Below are 21,023 nucleotides of genomic sequence, written 5' to 3'. Positions count from 1 at the left end.
CTTTCACAATACCTTCCTAAGTATCAAAAATACTTTTAATTGAGCACACCAAGGAAGTAATCAACAATTTCACTTCACACATTGAATTTCTGGATCATTTGCTCGAGAATATGGAAAGGCTCCTAAAACATACCCCAAGGAAAGAGACCAGATTTCTTATTAGTGCAAATGTAGAAGAAATGCATGGCCATGTGCAGAGTTATTCCTCCCAGCTCCAGTCATTCACGTGTTCCTCTGCCAGCTTTAGGTTCATGACTTGTTTGATGCCCCAACTGATTTCTTGTAAATGCCTTTTTCTCCTTGTGGTGCCCAGAGAGCTTCTTGTCAGTTAAATAACTCGCTCATCTGTGTGACATTCCCCACAGGATTTTGATGGCCTAGAAGGATTATCGGTATTCTGTGACAACCCCATTCCTTGACAGATCCATTTCCTAGTCTATGATGCATCCAATAAAATCACATTTCAGGAGCCTCCATTTCTTATGTAATCCACTATTCCTTTTTTAATTCATCAGTGTAAACATCTACTGTTTGAGTAAACATCTACATATGGTTGAGTGTACAAAATACATTATTTATCAACATGCACAGTTTTTTCATACCAATGTTTTCTGAAAGTAAAACGTCACATATTAGTAAGTAGCATCTTCCCAAATTTACTTGCTGTACCCTGGAGTCAATTGGAGAAAAATCCCTTATTTGCCTCACTATTTCCACCACTATCAGCACAGCCACAAGCCACAGAACAGCAAAGCAGAAGTCACTGGTACACAGAAGATGCCCCCAACTTGGCAAAGAGCTGTTAAAATGTTTCCCCTCTGCCCCGGTTGCTTTACAATTTTTTTCCACCAAAACAGAGATGTTCAACTCAAGAGTCAAATCTTAAACACAAAATGCACAATTGTTCAAGTAATAGCAAAGTAAAAAATCACCCATAGCATGATTACTTGTATAACTTTCTAAGCTGCTATGTAGCAATTAAAGAATTAGCCTATAATAATTACCTACAGAAGGTTTTATATTGTTTGAATAACACAGCACAGGCCAGACTCAACAGTCACTAAGTAATGACAAAGTTACTTAGATAACTCCTGAGCAATTACCATAAATCAGAGCTGCACCACAACTTCTAAAAACAGAGAAACATTCATGATATTTGGGTGTTACGAATTTCCTGGCTAACCTTGAGCAAAGGTCAATCATACAGAATTTTGTTATCCATACATATAACATATATATATTATAGGGTATTATTACAGGGATTTTAAGTAGTGAATGCAGAGAGCATCTGGTTAATAGCTCAGCTTTATAAGAGGTATTATTCAAGAATATTCTTGCTATTTTTAACCTATTTGGAGTCTCTATGCCATAGCTGTGTTGAGAATCCCTTCACAGGTGACTTTTGCAAATAAATAATCTAGACACACAGAACCAGATGTAATCAGAAAGGGAAAATACATAGACCTGACATACATATATATGCTTTCTGCTGCTTTCAGATGTTATTTCTATCAGATTTGGAGAGAAACTCAGCAATTAAGGAAGAAACACTACTTCAGTTTTCATAATGTTAAAGCTTATTCACACATATGCATACTCAACTCTTTTAACAGAACTATTCAATCTGCCCTTTGCATCTTGAATATATAATTGCTGGCTCTTTTCACGTAGTCACTTAGATGAAGAGGGGTTTTTTTTTCCCCCCCTCAGCAAGATATCAAAGTCTCACAATCACATGAATCTCTCATTCATGTACAATGGATTCGTCATTTACAAAACCAAATAAAAACAATTGCTCCTTCAAAATGGAAATTCAGGATAACTTACTGTCATATATTCCAACAGTAAATGAAATAGATTGTTTTAAATAGTAATTAATTTAGAAAGTCAAGTGGCTTTAAAAGAAGAACCCACTTAAGCTTCAAAGCAATCCACACAAAAATGCAAGAAGCTTAATAGACTGACTGATTATTAATTCCATAATGCCAAGCTATGATCAGGATGTTATGACAACCTACACAGTGTTAACTGTAATTTGCAGTCAATATTTCCTCCTTCAAATCCTTAATTTCATGTTGCATCATTCTTTTAACTCACCTAGTGCAAGTCATGGGAAATTCCTCATCAGCTACACCTCCTAAACTCCAGGCACAAGAGGAATGTTGAAGAGGGTTTAAGAAGCTAGTCCCAGGCCTAAGCAATTAGTGCAAGACAAAGCATCCAATCTGCTGATCTTAAATAGGTAAATTCAGACAACTCAACAAGAAGTGCTCCTGAATGCTGAAAATTTGGTTTTCTCCAAAACTGAAATGAGAAATGGAGCCTGAGTGATAAATAGAATCTAAATATGTTATTTTCCCAGTGTAGTTCAGTATGCCTTATACTTAAAAGTACTCACTCTATGTAGCTTTTATGAACTGAAATAACGATTAATTTCTTAGACCTTACTTGGTAAAAGAAGCAGAGTTTGTACAAGCCAAATAAAATTGAATAGGCCCCCCAAAAAATACTAAAATATGCTAACACATATTAATTGGCAAAGGAGAATATTTGTACCACCTGGCTCTCCATCTTTCCCTCAGCAATTCAGGTCACATGTTAATAAAATTGCCACTGTCTGTTCACAGGTCTGAGGAGGCAATTCAGGGGTGCACCATCAGCAACTGCTGCTGTCTTGGGTATCCCAGGGCACCTCCAGTTTTTTCATAATAGGCAACATTTTAATTATTATATTTACCACTTAGTTCCTAGCACATTTTTAACATGACCCTTTGCCAAGCTATGTAGAATCTTGAGAAACTTTGCCTTTTAATAAGCTGTTGCTTGTAAAGATTTTGCCATTTCTGCTGACAGAAGAGGCTTCCAACCTATTTTGCACAAAGACTTCATCACTTAGTTTGACAAATGAGATACGAATGCAGTTGGAAGAGTGTACCACTCTTAAGTGCTTGGTGACCAAGATCTCTATTGGGACAACATCAGGGGCTGTCAAAAATAGCTGAAGTTTATATTAAGGCAACACATTATTATTTTCCAGCTCAAAACTGCTCTCTCCAACAGAACCAGACCTGAAGTATTTGCACATCAGGAGTTTATCAGCAATACAAGCTTTGGTATGGACCATGCTCATGAGAAAATACCTTTGAAAAAATGCAAGTGGGTTTTTTTTAAAGGGATTTTTGAGTTCAAGGTGGTGTTCATTGGAGTATTTTAATATACATACATGAATGTATATCTCAAATATGCAATCCAAGGTCATGCAGTTCAGACAGCGTCTAATTTTCTGTACTGATTTCAATATTTAGTTAAAGAATATGATTGAGTTATTTACAAATTTTCCTTTCTGAAGTCATGGAGCATACTTAAATAATTATCAAAAAAAGATGCTGGTCCATCATCATCATACCTATTCTATTTTTCCTATGGGTTACCCAAGTCATCCATACTTCTAGAAGTTCTAAACTACAGTAATTAAGAGAGAAGAGAGTGGATAGGATCTTTCAGGTTTGATCCAATGAGAACTGTAAGGTTTACTTTGAAGGCTATGAATTATTCTGCCTCCAAATCGACTTCAGAATGATTCATATTGATTTTAGGGAATGTGCTTCAGCTTATAAAAATTTACAATTTTGAATCCATTTAATTTTTCAACATGATTAGTTTATCAAGCATCAAACAATACAAGTCCAAACTGAAAGAAACCCACATTTTGATTAACTAAAATCTCATTACTCTTACTGCAATGGGCACAAACTTATAAGCCAGCAAACCCCTCCAATTTCCATGAACTTGACTGAATACCACGCCAACTTTGCACAGGATAAAAATCTTGAAAGAATTCTACAGTGTTTGACTAAGTGCTCAGGTCTCAATCTTGCTTTTAAAAACACTTCAAGAAAACTGTACTTTAACTGCTGTTTGCCTCATCACCTCATGCCACACAAATCAGTGTAACCTTTTCATTTCCCCAGGATACAGGAAATATTATCATTATTAAAATTAATTGTTGGACACGCTTTAGGAAGGTTAAAGAATACTCTGTTGCCTTTTAACTGCAATAGTCTGAAGCATGAAAAGCAAACAGAAATCAAAGAGCAGCACTAAAGGAGAGTAAACAAAGCTAATCTCATTTATGAATCAAAAATAGCTTATTTACTATTATAAGAATGGTTCCTATCAATTAGTTGTGCTTACTTGATACTTAACAGAACAGATGTTAATAAAACTAAGCAAAATAATGCCTCTGATCAAAGCTTGCAGCATCATACTCTTCAAATAGTTATATTTGGGGGTTTTTTTCCTCTTTTATTCCTGCCAATTATCTTTCACCCTGGTCCTCCTTCCACCTCTGACCATCATTCATCACATATTGTTTTATACTCCATTTCATGTACCATAAGAGAACACAGTGCATTCACCAGCAGGTGGTCAGATTTAAAGTGCTCCATGGAAAGACTCTAAAAACCAAAAGCTTAAAAAAAAAAAAAAGAAAAATACATCCTTTCTTCTGGAACCAGCAGAACCAGAAAAAAAGCACATGTGCTTTCCTCACTCCCATTCTGACAGTACTTCTGATCTCACCATCAAAATCAAGTTGTTCCTTCTGCTCTTTTCCCCAAAACACATCAAAAAACCCCACCCCAACATCATCCAGCTCAACTCTGCAATGACAAGTACAGTGACAGAGTAGGGCTACCTGAGCCTAAAAATGGCAAAACCTTAATCCTGCACTAAGCCCTCCACAAAAACTGGCACATCCTTTCAGATGCAAAATGAAAACCTGAACTGCATGAAACTAAAAGTATTTCTTCTCTCCCCTTGAGCACACAGCAGGGGATGTTCTGCTCTGCACCCATCTGTTCAGCCAGTTAAATATCAAGGGTTTCTAGCCTTTACTGGCATGTGTCATTAACTTTAGGGGGTGGGATGTTAAAGACATGCTCTATTTTACCACTAACCAATTTTAAAGGCATGTTTTCTTCCCCTTTAGATCTACCTTGCACCTTCAGCTTGATTTTGACAAGCAAGACAGAGTCTTAAGAGAGAAAAAAGAAAAAAAAAAATCAACCAGAAACTTCCAAAGCTCAATGTGACCTCTGCAGATCACATCCTGTTTTACCAGCTGCTTCATCAACATCTGTGCACACAAGAATGTGGAAGCCCTAAGAGGCACTGAAGGACACACCTACTGCTAATTTTGATTCTGCTGTAGTACAAATTCATTAGGAGGTTTGAGGGGGACAAAAACAACAAAAAAGTATGGAATAAACAGTCTATAAAAGTATATTAATACCTCTAATGTGGAAAAAAAATTACATATGGGCTAATAAAAGCCCTCTTATTCCCTCTGTAACACCTCCCCATGACTTGGCCATCTGTACATTGATGTATGAGTAAAAATACTGGAATGTGCTGTGCCAAGGGACCTGTAGATTTGCAGTAGCTGCTTACAACAGCCCCATGTGGAGAACACCCCTTGGACAACCTTCAGCCCTGCACAGGCAGCCAAAGCTCAGGATTTCTCCCTTCAGCTCTTCCAGAGTCACTTTTGGTTGGTAAAGTCAGAGTATTTTTCCCAGCTGTCTTTTGACCTAAAACAACATGTGAAAAGAAGCAAGGATAGTTTGAAGGGAAGAGAACTTGGAATGATCTTTCCTTCCTGAAGATGCTACTACTTGCCCACTCAGCTCAAAATATGCAAACTTGTCAAGCATTTTTCTTTCACCCCTCCTTTTTTTTTTCTCCTGGAATAAGCTACACATATTCTTGAGAAAATAATTTGAAGATTATGGTTTGTATGGGATAAGTATAAAACACATTTTCTAGTACAAAACTTATAAAACTTCAGATTTTTTTCTAAATTCAAAAATATCTATTGGAAACTTACTCTGTAGAGAATGTATGACATTCTCTTCTTAGAATGCAAACTTCCATGAAAAAGTGTTTACAAATACTTTAAATTGCTCTAAACAGGAGACTATAATAATTCTTTTTGGTTTAGAGTCACAGCAAAATGATTTTTACTAGGAAATCAACCTCTGTACAGGCTTGAACTGAGTCTTTCACCAAGGCAAGTGGTGAGAGAGGGTTACTGTAAATCAAGGTCTAACCTTGGGCTGTATTATGCAAACCACAGGCCATCAGGAGCATCTCTAATTTCAGTACCTGTGCCCAAATAGTCCTCCTGGGATTTCTGACTCACTCAGAATATACAAGGACTAGAGCCAAGCAGGGAAAGTTCCTGATAACCATCTGTTTTTGAAACAGGAGCAAAGTGGTCCTTTTACATCTTTCCACAGTAGTTCTCTTTTTACCCAGCCTGAGTTATCCCACGTTACACAGAATTTCTAACTTTGGGGTTGAAATTAGAGCTGCAAAATCCTGAAATCCAGGGATGCACTGTGTCCTTACCAGCACAGAGAAACATCAAAAGCTAGCGCCCTTTGTGCCAAATTAAAGGGTTTGAGTACAGAGATCTAACAACAGAAGAGTTGAACTGTGCTAAAACAAACAAACAAAAAAATGAAGTGTATTTGCAACCCAGGGGTTGGAAATTATTCATTAACATAAGAAGTCCCCAGCCCTTGATACTGTTTTGACTTTCGTCTCTTTTGATCTTAATGTGAAACACTTTATAACATCAAAATGGTGTTATATATCAGAACTTTTTTTTAATTGTAATGCCAGCACTCATAATAATTATAAGTTGCTTTTCAAACCATCTTTGAGAAGAAAAGCATATTAAAGTTATCCTAATAAATCCACTGGAGGATTATTGTTGCACTGGAATATCAAAGAATTGAAGATGCATTGAAGATTTATTGTCATAAACATTGATGTGTTAATGATATTAATCTGAAACTGGGTGTTCTTCCTTTGATTAGATGCTATACATCAGCCTGACAGCCCTAATAATTTCTGCTTGGACTGATAAATGAAATCAATTTTGTTCCATTATTCAGTATGACTGCAAGTTAATACAGAAATAAAATTATTTCCTTATAAATTTTAAATTACAAACTGCAGAGGTGCAAACACAGTACAGCTGTTTCTTTACTTCAGTGTGCCCGTGCTATGAAGTGGATTAAGCAGTGTGGGCCCTTGCTGATTCCTCATTTATCCTTCATAAAAAATCCTAGCAAACTAAGCTTTATATTGAAAACAGTTAAGCAAAAAGAGAGCTATATGCAAATAAACCCCCTTAATCCATTCCACATTTCCTCCTGCATACCAAACCTTGCAAAGCAGGCATGAAAACACTCACACCTGGGCAGGAGGCACTGGTGCTGAGAAATGCAGCCTTTCACTTGCCCACCAGTATAAGTTAATAAAACTCTTTAAACAGCTTCCTCAGTATTTTTCAGTCTTCAAATATCCATTTAAATAATATCCACCAAGAATCCACACCCAAACAGAAGTGGCACAGCAATAACAAATGAAAAACTGACTCTCTGAAGGAGAATTTAATTCATAGCGTGCAAGATAATCCAAACGAAGCTAAAAGCAATGACTAAAAATAGGCATTATTTTTTCTTCTCATCCAAAGCTGATGAGACCAGCATGACCTCCACAGGCTCCAGTGTTCAGTGTAAGATACAGTGACATTCCTGAGCTGGATTCACAGATGGATTTTGACCAGAAGCAGGGCAGGTGTGGCAGTGGCTGTTCAGTCACACACATACCACGTGCTTGAGGTGCAAGGCAAGCACAGATTGTGCTGCAGGATGTCATGCCATGAGATTTGTAACGAAGCAAAGGAAATCTGGAACTGGGGGCCTCTCTGATTTACAAGGTTCATTTCCCACAGCAGCATCCAGGCAGGTTAGTCAACTCAAGCACGTTCCTTTCAATAATGGAATAGAATAACATGCTGGCAGAACTGGCTGGAAATACTTAATTTCTCCCTCTTTCATAAGGGTGTTTAATGTGACTTCTAAATAACCCTGCTGAGAAAGGCATTCTTTCCATACATAAATTATATATTACAGGGAGAAGAAAAAAAAAAAACATTTTTAGAAAGCAACACCCCCTTAAACTATATTAGCTTTTTGCCATCAGCCTTTGAAATTCCTGTTCAACAGAAGCTTAACAGCATGGAAGAGCCTAAAAATGCATAGGGCAAAACCTTAGTCCTATGCTAAGCCCTTTACAAAAACTGGCACATTCTTTCAGATGCAAAATGATAACCTGAACTGCATGAAAATAAAAGTATTTTTTCTCTCTCCAGGTAATTCCATACTCAGAATTAAATCTGAAAATAAACAAGGGAGGACCCAAAATTTCAGATTCATACATTTCACGAAGTTCAATTTTCCAACTCAAGCAAAGACAGATTCTCTAAGTCCCTCAGCCACTGGAATGGGCTGCCCAGGGAAGTGGTGGATTCTCCATCCCTGGAGGTGGTACATGAAACAGTACTGACCAAATAGAAGTGTTTAAATCATCTTATATATAATATTTACAAATATTTTTCATTAGAAGAGACCAGAATCCCTCTGTCCTGCTTCTGAGAGCAAAAAAGTTCACACTTAATATAGCCTGCAGCATAAGAGTAACCACAGAATTTTCTTTTAAAGTTTATTTCATTTATATTATCACTGATAATAATACAATACTCTCATTAACTGCAACTCATAGAAATCAATATAAGCTGCTTAAATTAACATGAACATTGTTTTATGCTAGTTTAAAGAAAACAACGCTGAAGAACTTCACAGACTCTGTTTAGGTGATATCAGTAGATCCTTCTTGCCAGTAGGCAGGTATAAAACTTGCCTGGGTCTGGTTTAGCTGTGATATACTTCTGTAAATAACATAGCAGGAACAGAATTTGCCTTAAAAAAAAAAGTCTTTGGTTTATATTTTCTAGAAATGACTCCTGGCCTTCCTCAGAAGTTCTTCCACACTCCCTAAATGCCACCAGAAATGTGAGACACCTGCTCTACAGCTGGCCTATTCAGGAAGGTATGATGGATTTTCCAGAGAACACATTCAAATAGTCTTTGCTAAATACAGCAGGATTTCTGACCACAACTCCTATTAACTCAGGTGAAAAATAAAAGAAAATGTTGCAGGTTTATACATTATTACAAATTCTGGTTTTTAAGGCTCTCTTAGGATCAGAGTTTTCCCAAGAATGCTCAGTCATTCTCCTGCAGCAACAGCCTTTTGAACTCCCCCTCAGTCACTCTGAACCAGCCATGGTTCATCATGGAACTAAAAAAACCCCTGGTAGCAACAATGAAAACTCATCCAAAACCCCACACTTCTCATCCTACTGCCAACTTCCTCTCAATCTCTTCATTACTTTCTGGACAATCCTCTATCAACTTGGTTTTCTTTTTCTGTATTAAGGGAAACAGGAATGGCTCCTCCTTCATTTGGAGCATCTTAAGAGCTAATTTCATTAGAACAACTCAATTTTTATTGTTACTCCAATCTCATAATATATAACTCAATTGATATATATTGCCTCTCCATTGGAATAAATTTGCTGTCACCACTGATCCGACCATTCCACTTTACAAACATCAAAATAGGGCCAATGGTAGATCTACTTGATTTATTGTTCTAATATTGAGAAGAAAGATGAGTCAGTTTAAAAGCTGACTGCTGGAAAACTAATGTTCCTATGATGCTAAGTGAATGGAAGAGAGACCTCACTTGAAAGGAGGTGACTGGTTAACTGGCTTCTCTAATTCACACTTCCAAAGAAGCCCCTTCTGACAAATGCTCCAAAATAAAACACATTTTAAATGAGAGCCCCGTGGCTTATTCCAGTGTTCACATGCACATGAAAACTTTCTATTCACATTAGGAAAAAGGAAATATAAACACATTGGGAGGAAGTGTTAATATTTCCCTTTCTTTTCCTACACAGGGACTCCACATGGCATTCCAAGAAACACTTCAAGGGTGGCCATGTGCCAGTTTTCCTTCTCCTATCACTGGAATCCTTTTACTGACAGCTCAAAGTACCCAGGGCCTGCAGAGCCACCTTGCACTGGCCTTCAACTTCCCTCACAGAAGTCACAGAAGTTTCCTTCCTTACAGAAAGGTGTTGGTTTGCTGCCTTTCCAGGAGTCCCATCTCTCCTTCCTGGCAGCACCTTGTTTTTTATGGTTCAAACAGAGGCATTACTGAAGGTGGAGGAAATCAAGTGCCCTCTACCAACAAGTAGGATAAAACCAAACCCAACTCTGCCTCCTTTCTCCTTCACAACCAGACCCAGGTGCAGCACTGCTGATACAAAAAACAGACTCAAACTTCATGTAATCACACCAAAGACTTGAGGAAACTCCAGAATGAAGAAAAAGAAATGTTTTGAGTCCATTGCACAGACTCTGATTTCTTATACACTCAAAACATGGGAACATCAGGAATCTCACACAAAACCAGCAGACTCCAGTAGGGTACTTAGGGCAGTTCTCAAGCCAGCCTGAACACTAAGAGAGTCAGTCACCCTTTTTTTTAGGGCAATAAAACTTGGAACTTACACACACAACAGCATCCTGCTCTGCAGAATTTTCTGACAGAAGCTGTCCGCAAAGTTGGAGACAAATTTTTGAATAATTTCATTTTCTATGTGCAGTATGAAATAGTCCTGCTGCACTCCAGAAAAGAAAAGCATTCAAGAGAGCCACTTATGCCATACAGGGGAGAAGTAAAACATTATGCACCTTAACCCATTCTGGTGCTATCAATTGCCTTGCAATTAAGCAATGATTCTTCTTTCTTCACTTTTCTACACCTTCTGCACTCTGGATAAATACTAACTCTCAGAGAGGTGCTCTGCTGGCCTTGGCAAACAATCCTGACAGACACCCACTTCTGTGAGCTCTTCCTAGCCAGCTCTTAACACATTTAATATGGGATAAGGACCAGAGGTGTTTCACTTTTCTAAGTTAGGAAATCATGTGGTATTTAGACTTCACAAATATTTATCAAATAGTTTTTTCACCTAAGTCCGTGGTGCTCATTAAAATGCCTTCCTTGCAACATTCAATGCTGTTAATACCTCCAAGCCAAACACCACTGACACTGGATCAATATTCTGAAAGGGTTTGGTTTTGCTGTCACAAATGACACTTAAACCAGAGGTCTCAAAAAAATATACAGTACCAGGAGATGACAAACATAGTCTGTAAAACATGAACCTTAGATAAAAGCAGCTATTTCAGTCTTAAGACTGATTAAAAATTTTAACTCTGTCCAAAATTCCTCCTCATTTATTTATTCTTTCATGCTTAGGCAATGTTATTCTCAAATAATTTTGAATTTATAACACACAATTCAGAGACACTACAATATTCTAGGATTCTTCAGTATGAACAGCACAAGCCCAGAGAATCCAAACCCAAATTAATATATACAGCAAACACCCTTAGAGCACTCAGCCTTTGTTGGGAAGAGGCAGAAACATGAGACAAAGGGCACAGAACGCTTCCCAGAGCCCAAACCTTGGAGTGGCAGCACCACCCAGTACAGAACCTCGGAGAAGATTCAGGCTACAACAGGATTCTTCCAGACAGGGAGTTGATACTCCACTAGTGCAAACCTAGGAAGAAGCTGTCCTTTCTTTTCAGTCCCTCATTCCCGGTGTGAAAAGACATTTTTTTGAAAGCTAACATTTATTGTAAAAATTCATAGACGTGTGTATGGCAGCCCTACGACTTTTCAGCGATTTGTGAACCCTTGTGATCACTGTAAACGAGCAGAGTTTGACCATACAAGGGACACCCTTTTCTGGAAGGTGTACTTGTAATGTGAGGCAACTGTGACACCTGATGGCTGTTCCTGTAATGACCCAAGCACGAGCAGCTTAAATGCTCTTTGGATCCCTGTGAATTAACTTACACTCTCACACACCTTGCACAGTCCCCTGATGCTCGAACAAAATCAGCTCAGGGTCCTTTTGCTGAAGCTTTAAGTTCCATGATCCTTTCTGTATATCGAACATATAGGACAGCCAAGACTCACCAGTTTTTCAGCACAGAATTAAAATGCCTCTCCTCCCAATTCCAGCATCTCTTTCCACATCAAGTTTTGCCTGATCTGGCACTGCTCCTTCTGCAGGACTCTGTTCTTGAGCAAAACTGCAACGGCTCCTCTGAAAAATTCTGACATTTCCTCCCCACCCTGAATAGCTGCACAATTACCAGGGGAAAGGTAAAGTAATAGTTACTGGGACACATATTCTGTTGTCAAAACTGAGTCCTGTGCCTGGAGAGCTCCTCCTAGGAAAGCTGGCATCCACTCAGTCTTGCTTTCAAAAAGGTTTCATTAGATTTGTATACAAATAAAAGCAAAACAATGCATTTCACAGAACCGTAGATGAACAGAGTCTCACAGCTTCCCAGAACGCCACATCATTCTAAATCCTCCCATTTCATGGGCACAAAGGACTGAAAGCAGACTGCTTTTAAAGGCAACTACCTGCCCCGTGCATCATAAAGTAACCACTGAGAAAAACCATTCTAAGGAACAGCTAAAATCCAGGGAAAAAAACCCTTGAACAGCACAAGACATATCTAATTTAAACAGATGTTTTAGGCTCTAAGACCCAGCAGAAATTACCAGAACTGTAAGTTACCAACCCTGGAGTGATTTCACCAACACACCTCCCTTGAATTACCTTCAGCAATTGTGTGGCTGAGAAACAGCTGTTGGTAGACACAAAAATAATTCTACTACTTGTGTAGCAAGACATGTTCTTTCCCCACAGTGCTTTGCTTAATGATCCAATTAGTGTTGATACCACTGGACTACACCTTCCTAAAACAAATCCTGATTAACTGGAGAATAACTTCTTCCTACAGCCATCTAGGTTTAGACTTGAGCACATATGTGACAATTCATCACAAACCTTCCCAGTGGGGAAATTCAGTGTTCATTTAATGGGAAGAAGGTACATCAAAGATATTAATATTATTTAAGCATACTTAAATCCATACTTCTCATTTCTGCTGTGGGTTGATGAACAGAACCAGATGATGGCAAACAATGACAGGACTAAGACTAAATAGCTTTATATATGTCTTGCCTATTTGTTGCTCGAGCCTCTTTCAAGGATCCTCCTGCACGTCTCAGAAACAGCATGAAAATAACAAATGCTATTAATTGCAATGCATCCTAGCCTGGAATGCCCTTATGACAGAAGTCAAGCTTGTCTAGACCCAGCAACATCTTTTTAGAGGATTTCATTCCAGCTGAAAGAATACTTATTTCCACCTACAGGAATGCTAAAAAAATCATTTGAGAGAAAAATAATCACAGAAGTAGCAGAAATGTCATTCATTGAGTGCATTACATCGTGAAAGCAAGTTTCTAAACCACCATTTTTGATAGACACACTGCTACTGCAATAAATATAACATTACTGTAACAATGGAGAGAGTATTCTAACAATTATGGCTCCTTCTAATTGCCCAACATTTTGGCATAATGTAGAAACAAACCCTCCTTCCCCTTTCCTTCAGTCCTGTTCCAGGTGCAATACATTAAGTTCCAAGAATATGTCACATGACAAAATTCACCAGGGAATAAAGTGTAGGTTCATATCTGTTTGGATCTTCCCTGTTAAACTTTGCTCTGGATCCTGGTCTCTGAAATTCCTTTGTTGAACTCCCGTTACTTTCATTATGTAACCAGAAACTATCTGCTTTTTTCTCTCTGTCTCCTTCCTGGTATAAAAAGACCTTGTCCTAAAGCTAAAAATCATGTTAAAAATTCACATACACGTGTATGGCAACCATATGACTTTTCAGAAACTCAACTTGCAAATTGTGAACACTTGTGATCACTTTGCAAATGGCAGCAGAGTTTGTACAAGGGACACCAGTTTCTGGGACATGGTCTTGAAACGTGGGACAATTATGACACCTTATTGCTGGTCCTGTAATGAGGTCCAACATTTTAAGGGTAAACAGGTAGAAAAAGCAGAGACTTAGGAGTTTTAAATCCTGGTGAGGTCACAGTGCAGAAGTAACTCACCCACTGCCACAGCCTTGTTTGCAGAAGGGGCTCCCCAGGGCAGGAGATCCCATTTTGTGCCTGGAGAGCCTTCTCAGAGCTCCCTTCACGTTCAGCCACGAGGCTGCTCTGAGGAATGCCCAGCACAAGTGGTTGGCAACAGGCTGGCACCCCAAACATTCCGTGACCCCACTGCTACCATAACAACAGGCTGGCACCCCAAACATTCCATGACCCCACTGCTACCAGAACAACAGGCTGGCACCCCAAACATTCCATAACCCCACTGCTACCAGAACAACAGGCTGGCACCCCAAACATTCCATGACCCCACTGCTACCATAGCAACAGGCTGGCACCCCAAACATTCCATGACCCCACTGCTACCATAGCAACAGGCTGGCACCCCAAACATTCCATGACCCCACTGCTACCAGAACAACAGGCTGGCACCCCAAACATTCCATAACCCCACTGCTACCAGAACAACAGGCTGGCACCCCAAACATTCCATGACCCCACTGCTACCATAGCAACAGGCTGGCACCCCAAACATTCCATGACCCCACTGCTACCATAGCAACAGGCTGGCACCCCAAACATTCCATGACCCCACTGCTACCAGAACAACAGGCTGGCACCCCAAACATTCCATGACCCCACTGCTACCAGAACAACAGGCTGGCACCCCAAACATTCCATAACCCCACTGCTACCAGAACAACAGGCTGGCACCCCAAACATTCCATGACCCCACTGCTACCATAGCAACAGGCTGGCACCCCAAACATTCCATGACCCCACTGCTACCATAGCAACAGGCTGGCACCCCAAACATTCCATGACCCCACTGCTACCAGAACAACAGGCTGGCACCCCAAACATTCCAGTCATCCACTGCTACCATAACAACAGGCTGGTACCCCAAACATTCCATGACCCCACTGCTACCATAGCAATAGGCTGGCACCCCAAACATCCCATGACCCCACTGCTACCATAACAACAGGCTGGCACCCCAAACATTCCCAGCAGCGCTGCCTCCTGGGAACCAAATGGTGAATCCATGGTTACCACAGGAACAGCCTCTCACCAGAAAGCAAAAATCAAGACTCAGTCAAAACACACCCTTCTCATCCTGCTGCCAACTTCCTCTCAACCTCATCATTACTTTCTGGACATTCCTCTACCAACTTGGTTTCATCTTTCTGTATTAAAGGGAAAGGGGAGGGCTCCTCAATTGTTTGCAGCATCTTCACAGCTGATTTCAGTACAACGACTCATGATTGTTACCTCAACCTCATAACATAGAACACTATGTAAAATGGTCTCTCCACTGGAATAAATTTTCTGTCACCACTGATCAGCCTATTGCACTTTACAACTGTCAGAACAGGACCAACGTTAGATCTACTTATTCTCTCGTTCTGATGCTGAGACAAATGAAGAGTCAGCTTAAAAACTTATTGCTGGAAAATTAACGTTCTTACAACATTAAATAAAAAGAAAAGACAGATTGCAGCTCACTCAGGAATGTCATTGCTGGGTTACTGGTTCACCTAATTCACACTCTCAAAGAAGCTCACGAGTGCTCCCCAATAAAACACGTTTTAAAAATGAGAGCCCTGTGGCTTATTCCAGTGCTTAAATGCATCTGAAAACCTTCTAATCACAACTCAAGAAAGAAGTATAAAGACATTGATAGAGATTGTGCCTATTTCCCTTTTTTCCCCATCCAGCTCAGAACAGGTCCATATACACACAGCATGTACACATATGCAGCAAGCTCTAACTACTGGATATGATTTATGAGTCTATCGAAGTAAATATAGAATTTTATTACCATTTTAAATTGGCTCCAAGCCACCTAAATTCATTCCAACTGGATGTAAAGCTAAAGAGAGTGCAGAACACTCAATATTAATGTATGTCTATGTTGGAAAACGTGAGATGTTTCTCCTTTTCTCAAACGAGTCCACAGCATTACTGGAATAATTCTGAGCTCTAGCAAACCATTGCCTTTATATTTCCATGTACAAGGATTTGGGCTTTGTTAATGGAGATACTTCAGTTTAATTCTGTTTTTCTTCATTTACAGCTAAAATATTTCTATGAAGATCAAATCTCTTTCAGATGCCATTTATTCCCATCTTGAATCCAAATCACTCACATATAACTAACTTACAATATCCACATTTAACTGGAAAACAAGTTTACTGTATTTCTACTATAAATGATACCTTTTTCCCACCTGCAATTTAGTTTCAAATACAGACTTTAATTTTTGCTCAAATTTCCAGCCTTGACAAAGCAGAGTTTCATTTGTACTCTGGATTCCCATCTTATGTCTATCCATAGAGTGTAAAAGTAAATATATAATGCATTCAGCTCCCCCGACTTTTTTTATACATTAGAATGAAAAGGAAAAGCCACCAAAACACCCCAGACTCCAAAAGCACTGAGAAGTAAGAAAACCTTTTGCATTAGCACAGCTCACTAAATGGTCCAGTTATTCCACATAGCAACTGCATCTTGCCCATTTACCAAACTGGTCATTTTTGTCATGCATAATATATTCATCAATACATAATTATTTCCAGTTGAACAGTGAAAATACTCAGAGAGGTGCTCTGCTGGCCTTGGCAGATGATCCTATTTCCCCACAGCACCCACTTCTGTGAGCAATTCTTAGCCAGCTCTTAACACATTTAATATGGAATAAAAGACCAGAGGAGTTTCACCTTTCTAAGTTAGGAAATCACAAGGTATTTAGACCTTTTGAACATTTGCAAAACACTATTTTAACCTTTAAAGATCAGAATTTTCAACTTGTGTTGTCAGTGTTCATTAAAATCCTTTCTTTGCAGCATCCAATGCTGTTAATATTGCTAATATCCATCAGCTTATAAAGGACAGTCCTACAAAGAGCTTCTAAGCCAAACACCACTGAGACTGAACCAACAACATTCTGAAGGGGTTTGATTTTGCTGTTGCAAATAACACTTAAATCAGATGTTTCAAAAAAATCTACAGTACCAGGCAGCTGAAAAACATGGTCTTGGAGATGTGAACCTTAGCCAAAAACATTCATTTCAGTCTTAAAATTGATTCGTGTTTTAAACCCCTATTCAAAATGCCTCCCCATTTGTTTATTCTTTCATGTTTAGGGAATGTTACCCTCAAATAATATTGTGAATTTATAACATTCAGTTCCGCAGAGAGATTACAATGTTTTAGGATTCCTCTGTAAGGACAGTGCAAGCCCCAAGAATCCAAACCCAAATTAATATATTTATAGAGAGAACCCTTAGAGCACTCAGCCTTGTTTGGGAAGTGGTACAAGAACAATACACAAAGGGCACAGCACACTTCCCAGAACCCAAACCTTGGAATGGTAACACCTTCCAGTACAGAACCTCTCAGAAGATCCAGGTTATAACAGGTTTATCCCAGACAGAATGCCAGTCTTATCCCAAGGATGCCACCATAATGCAAATCCAGGGAAAACCACGCTACTGCCTCTGGAGACACCTTCCCTCTGCACTCCTGTACTGCCACTGGTCCTCTCCCAGGAACAAAATATTAAGTTCCAAGAACATGGCACATGAAAAAAAAAATCCATCAGGGAGTAAAATGCAGCTTTGGATCCTCCTCCTAAACTTCTCTCCTAACACTACAGTCTTTGTAGAACTCTCACTACTTTTGTTATGCTACAAGAAGCTCTCCACTTTCTTCTCTGTCCCTCATTCCTGGTGCGAAAAGGGCCTTTTTTTAAGCTAAAACCAGTTTTTAAAATTCGTATACGTGTGTGTGGCAACCACATGACTTTTCAGGAATGTGACTTGCGACTCATGAGCCCCTGTGATCACTCTAGAAATGACAACAGTTTAAAGCAACACCATTTTCAGCGACACCTTCTTGGACCGTGGGGCAATTGTGACACCTTATGGCCGTTCCTGTAACAGCCTTCAACGTTTTAAGGGTGAACAGATTGAAAACTAGAAAGTTAATAGTTTGAAATCTTGGTTTGGTCACAGGGTACGAGTGCCTCACCCACCACCACAGCTCTGTCTCCAGAAGGGGTTCTCCAGGGCAGGAGATCCCACCAAGACCATTTTGTGCCTGGGAGCCTCCCCAGGGCTTCCTCCACACTCAGCCACGAGGCTACTCTGGGGAGTGCCCAGCACATCTGGTCAGTAGTGGAGTGTCACCCCAAACATTCCAGTCACCCACTGTAACCATAGCAACAGGCTGTCACCTGAATATTCCCATAGTAACAAAAACGTGTGGGTACCTGGTACATCCTGGGCTCCTCAGCATGGACTGTGGGAGTTCATTCCAGCCTTTCCTCAGGCTTCCCCATAAGCAAAAAGAGATTATCCATAAATTAACATGTAGAAAGTCACCACAATACTCACTCTCCACTAAATTTCTAACGGGAATCACAGGCTGCTGCCCCAAGAACACTATTTATACCCTGCCTTTCCCTCAGGCTGTGAATTTACCCATAATGTTATGCAGGTGGCTCCCACCATCAGCCAGAATGCCTCCAGCTGACTTAACCAATTAAGTGAGGTTTTAGCTTATAAAACCCTTCACTGGAAGCTGGGCCAGCTTAGGAAAAGGTGGTATGGCTTGAAGAGGTCTCTGTACCTTTTTAGGCTATGTTAGAGAGGGCTTCTTGAAAGGAGAGGAAACAGCGTCATGTTGTCTTTGTCAGGCTTTATGTAACAGGTTTGAACTTTTACTCAGTTTCACAGGATAATTTAGGTTGGAAAAGGTGCTCGAGATCAACAAGTCCAACCCCAAACGATGCACCAAAGAGCCACATTTTAACTGTGTGCTTTTTAAGTCTCTCCAGGAATGCTCACTCTGCTTCCCTGGGCAACCTGTTCCACTAAAGAAATTCTTCCTAATATCCAATATAAACCTTCCCTGGCACAACTTTAGTCTGTTTGCTTTTGTCCCTGTTAGCTGGGAGAAGACATGAACCCCCAGCTGACTGCAACCTCCTTTCAGGTAGTTGCAGAGAGGGATAAGGTCCCTCCGAGCCTCTTTTTTCCAGGCTAAACACTCCCCCTTTGGAGAAATTCTGTCAGTGGGCTAGAGCCCTAAAATATTCTTTAAGCACAAATGTGAGAATGGGCAGCTGGGGAGATGAAGGTTAAATGAGTGTCCTTGCTGGTGGGGGGGTGGTGCATTCCACAAAGGCAAAAGAAATACTCAGATGACAAAGAGTTACAGCTCTACAGCTGGTTTCTGACAGAGAAGGAAGGATCTGAAACCTGCTCCTTGTTCTGATTTGGATGCAAACAGCAGTTCTTTGGCTGTGCTTCTGTAGGTTCATCATGGCTTAATTTTCTCACTTGGAATAAATAAATAAATACATGGCTAGATTTTTATTTGTGGGAGAAGAACAGTACTTTGTGTTAAACCAGGTTTATTTTTTTAATTGTGGCAGATGCAAACGTACCATAGTGACACACGACGTTAGTGAAGTACAATGGGCTCTTGGACTGCCTGCAAACACCTTGAAGTTAATTATTCACTTGTCATTCATTCAGTTATTCATAAAGCAATTCATGTTCATTAGAACCAGAGTAATTGTTGAGGTATGGCAAAGAAAGTGGCAAAAACTCAAGGAGCTTGAGTTATGCTAAGCCTGATATTTCTAAAGTTATTTAGGATTTTTAAATTAAATACTGTAGGTATTTCTCACTTGTGTTTGCTCATAATTCTAGCCTCAACTTGTTCTAAATCTAATGCTGGATGTAGGTTAAAACATGGTTGCATAAATTCCTAGAAACTGGAAATAAAATACATACTTTAGGCTTAGATGGATTAATATTTTAATTATGTGTTTTATTTATGATAATCCTCATTTCCACTGTTTTTTTTCAGATCACAATGAGAGGAAGCAACAGCATGGGAATAATTTTTCCTTTGAGTTGGAAGATACAATGAATTATACCACAAAGAAAATATTTTTCACAAGAGATTCAGACATTACAGCCTGGCTGCTCATACAGTGGGCTCACAGTGACATTAAGGAGGGTGTGACTGACTTAAGGCAGCAAGTTGTCCCAACAGCTCAAACCAAATGGTCTCATTTCTAGACTGAATTCCACCTGTGTTAGGTTCCCACCACTGCGTGCTACCATGTATTTGCTGATGGATCAAGGAATCATTAGTTATTAGAGATCTCATCCAATGTAATCAAGCAGGGATGTTAACCAGTTAACCTCTTATACCTTCCATTGCCTCATGCTTCTTTGTGATTCTGAGCTTAAACATGAAATCTGGAGTTGTTCTCTGGTATCCTGCAGACTACACAGATCCCAAACTGAAGAACCAAAACATTCCATCCTTTCTGAGCATACAAGCAGCGACATGTGTGACAAATGGCTGTTACAGTTATCTAGCTGTGAAAATTAGGATATTTTATTGAACTCGTTGGATCTTTCGTGCTGCAGATCTGTGAGTGCTGAAAGTCTTGTAGGAACAGCTCACTGTTTGCTTACAGAACAGTCTGGTTTTTACCTCCGGCCCATGGGATAATTTTAAAAACATGCCTTATTATTAAAATATTTTTGGATGCAGATTGTACCAGAAACTGTCAAACTTAGTGAAAAACAGAAGCTTTACTCAATCTACAAAGTATGAAACTACATCCATCACAGCAAGACTGAAGCACCTTACTCAAAATGAGAAAAGGGCATTTGTGCTATAGTGGTTGAAACAGATGGACCTTAAAAATCTGTCATCAGCAACTAATATTTTGATATTGGAACATTTTTCAGAAATCAAAAGTTGGCAAATCTGGATATGTCCCATTACACATCCCACTTGTTTTCTTCCAAAGCATTTTTCTTCTAGTATCCAGGTACCACTCTCAAGCAGCAAACATAGGACTAAAGTTTTGCATTTCTTCCTGTTGCAGAAACTCCTATACCTGTGGGAATGAAAGAGCCATGAAAGGCCATCTCATAGAACCAAAGTGAAAATTACACTTGTGGAATGCTCACAGAACGTGCATCCAAGCCATAGCATGA

At 39.5% G+C, this 21,023-nt stretch overlaps 2 long non-coding RNA genes across 3 annotated transcripts in view; one reads left to right on the top strand and one right to left on the bottom strand.

Moving 5' to 3' along the window:
- The window catches only part of LOC127472633 (uncharacterized), a 133,195-nt gene extending 114,959 nt beyond the window's left edge, over positions 1–18,236 (bottom strand). For both annotated transcript variants that reach the window (XR_007905095.1, XR_007905094.1), the window contains exon 1: positions 18,025–18,236. This is a non-coding gene — a long non-coding RNA (uncharacterized LOC127472633). The remainder of the gene's footprint in view (positions 1–18,024) is intronic.
- Positions 18,232–19,974, top strand: LOC127472634 (uncharacterized). Its single transcript, XR_007905096.1, has 3 exons — positions 18,232–18,296; positions 18,991–19,106; positions 19,873–19,974. It is a non-coding gene; the product is annotated as an uncharacterized LOC127472634 (long non-coding RNA).
- The last annotated feature ends 1,049 nt before the right edge of the window (positions 19,975–21,023 follow it).

The sequence above is a fragment of the Manacus candei genome, unplaced genomic scaffold (assembly GCF_025592945.1).
Source record: "Manacus candei isolate 608988 ecotype Guabito, Panama unplaced genomic scaffold, ASM2559294v1 h1tg000029l, whole genome shotgun sequence".
Lineage (NCBI taxonomy): Eukaryota > Metazoa > Chordata > Aves > Passeriformes > Pipridae > Manacus > Manacus candei.
The sequence above is the reverse complement of the archived record's forward strand: the minus strand, read 5'-3'. Positions and strand labels throughout refer to the sequence as shown.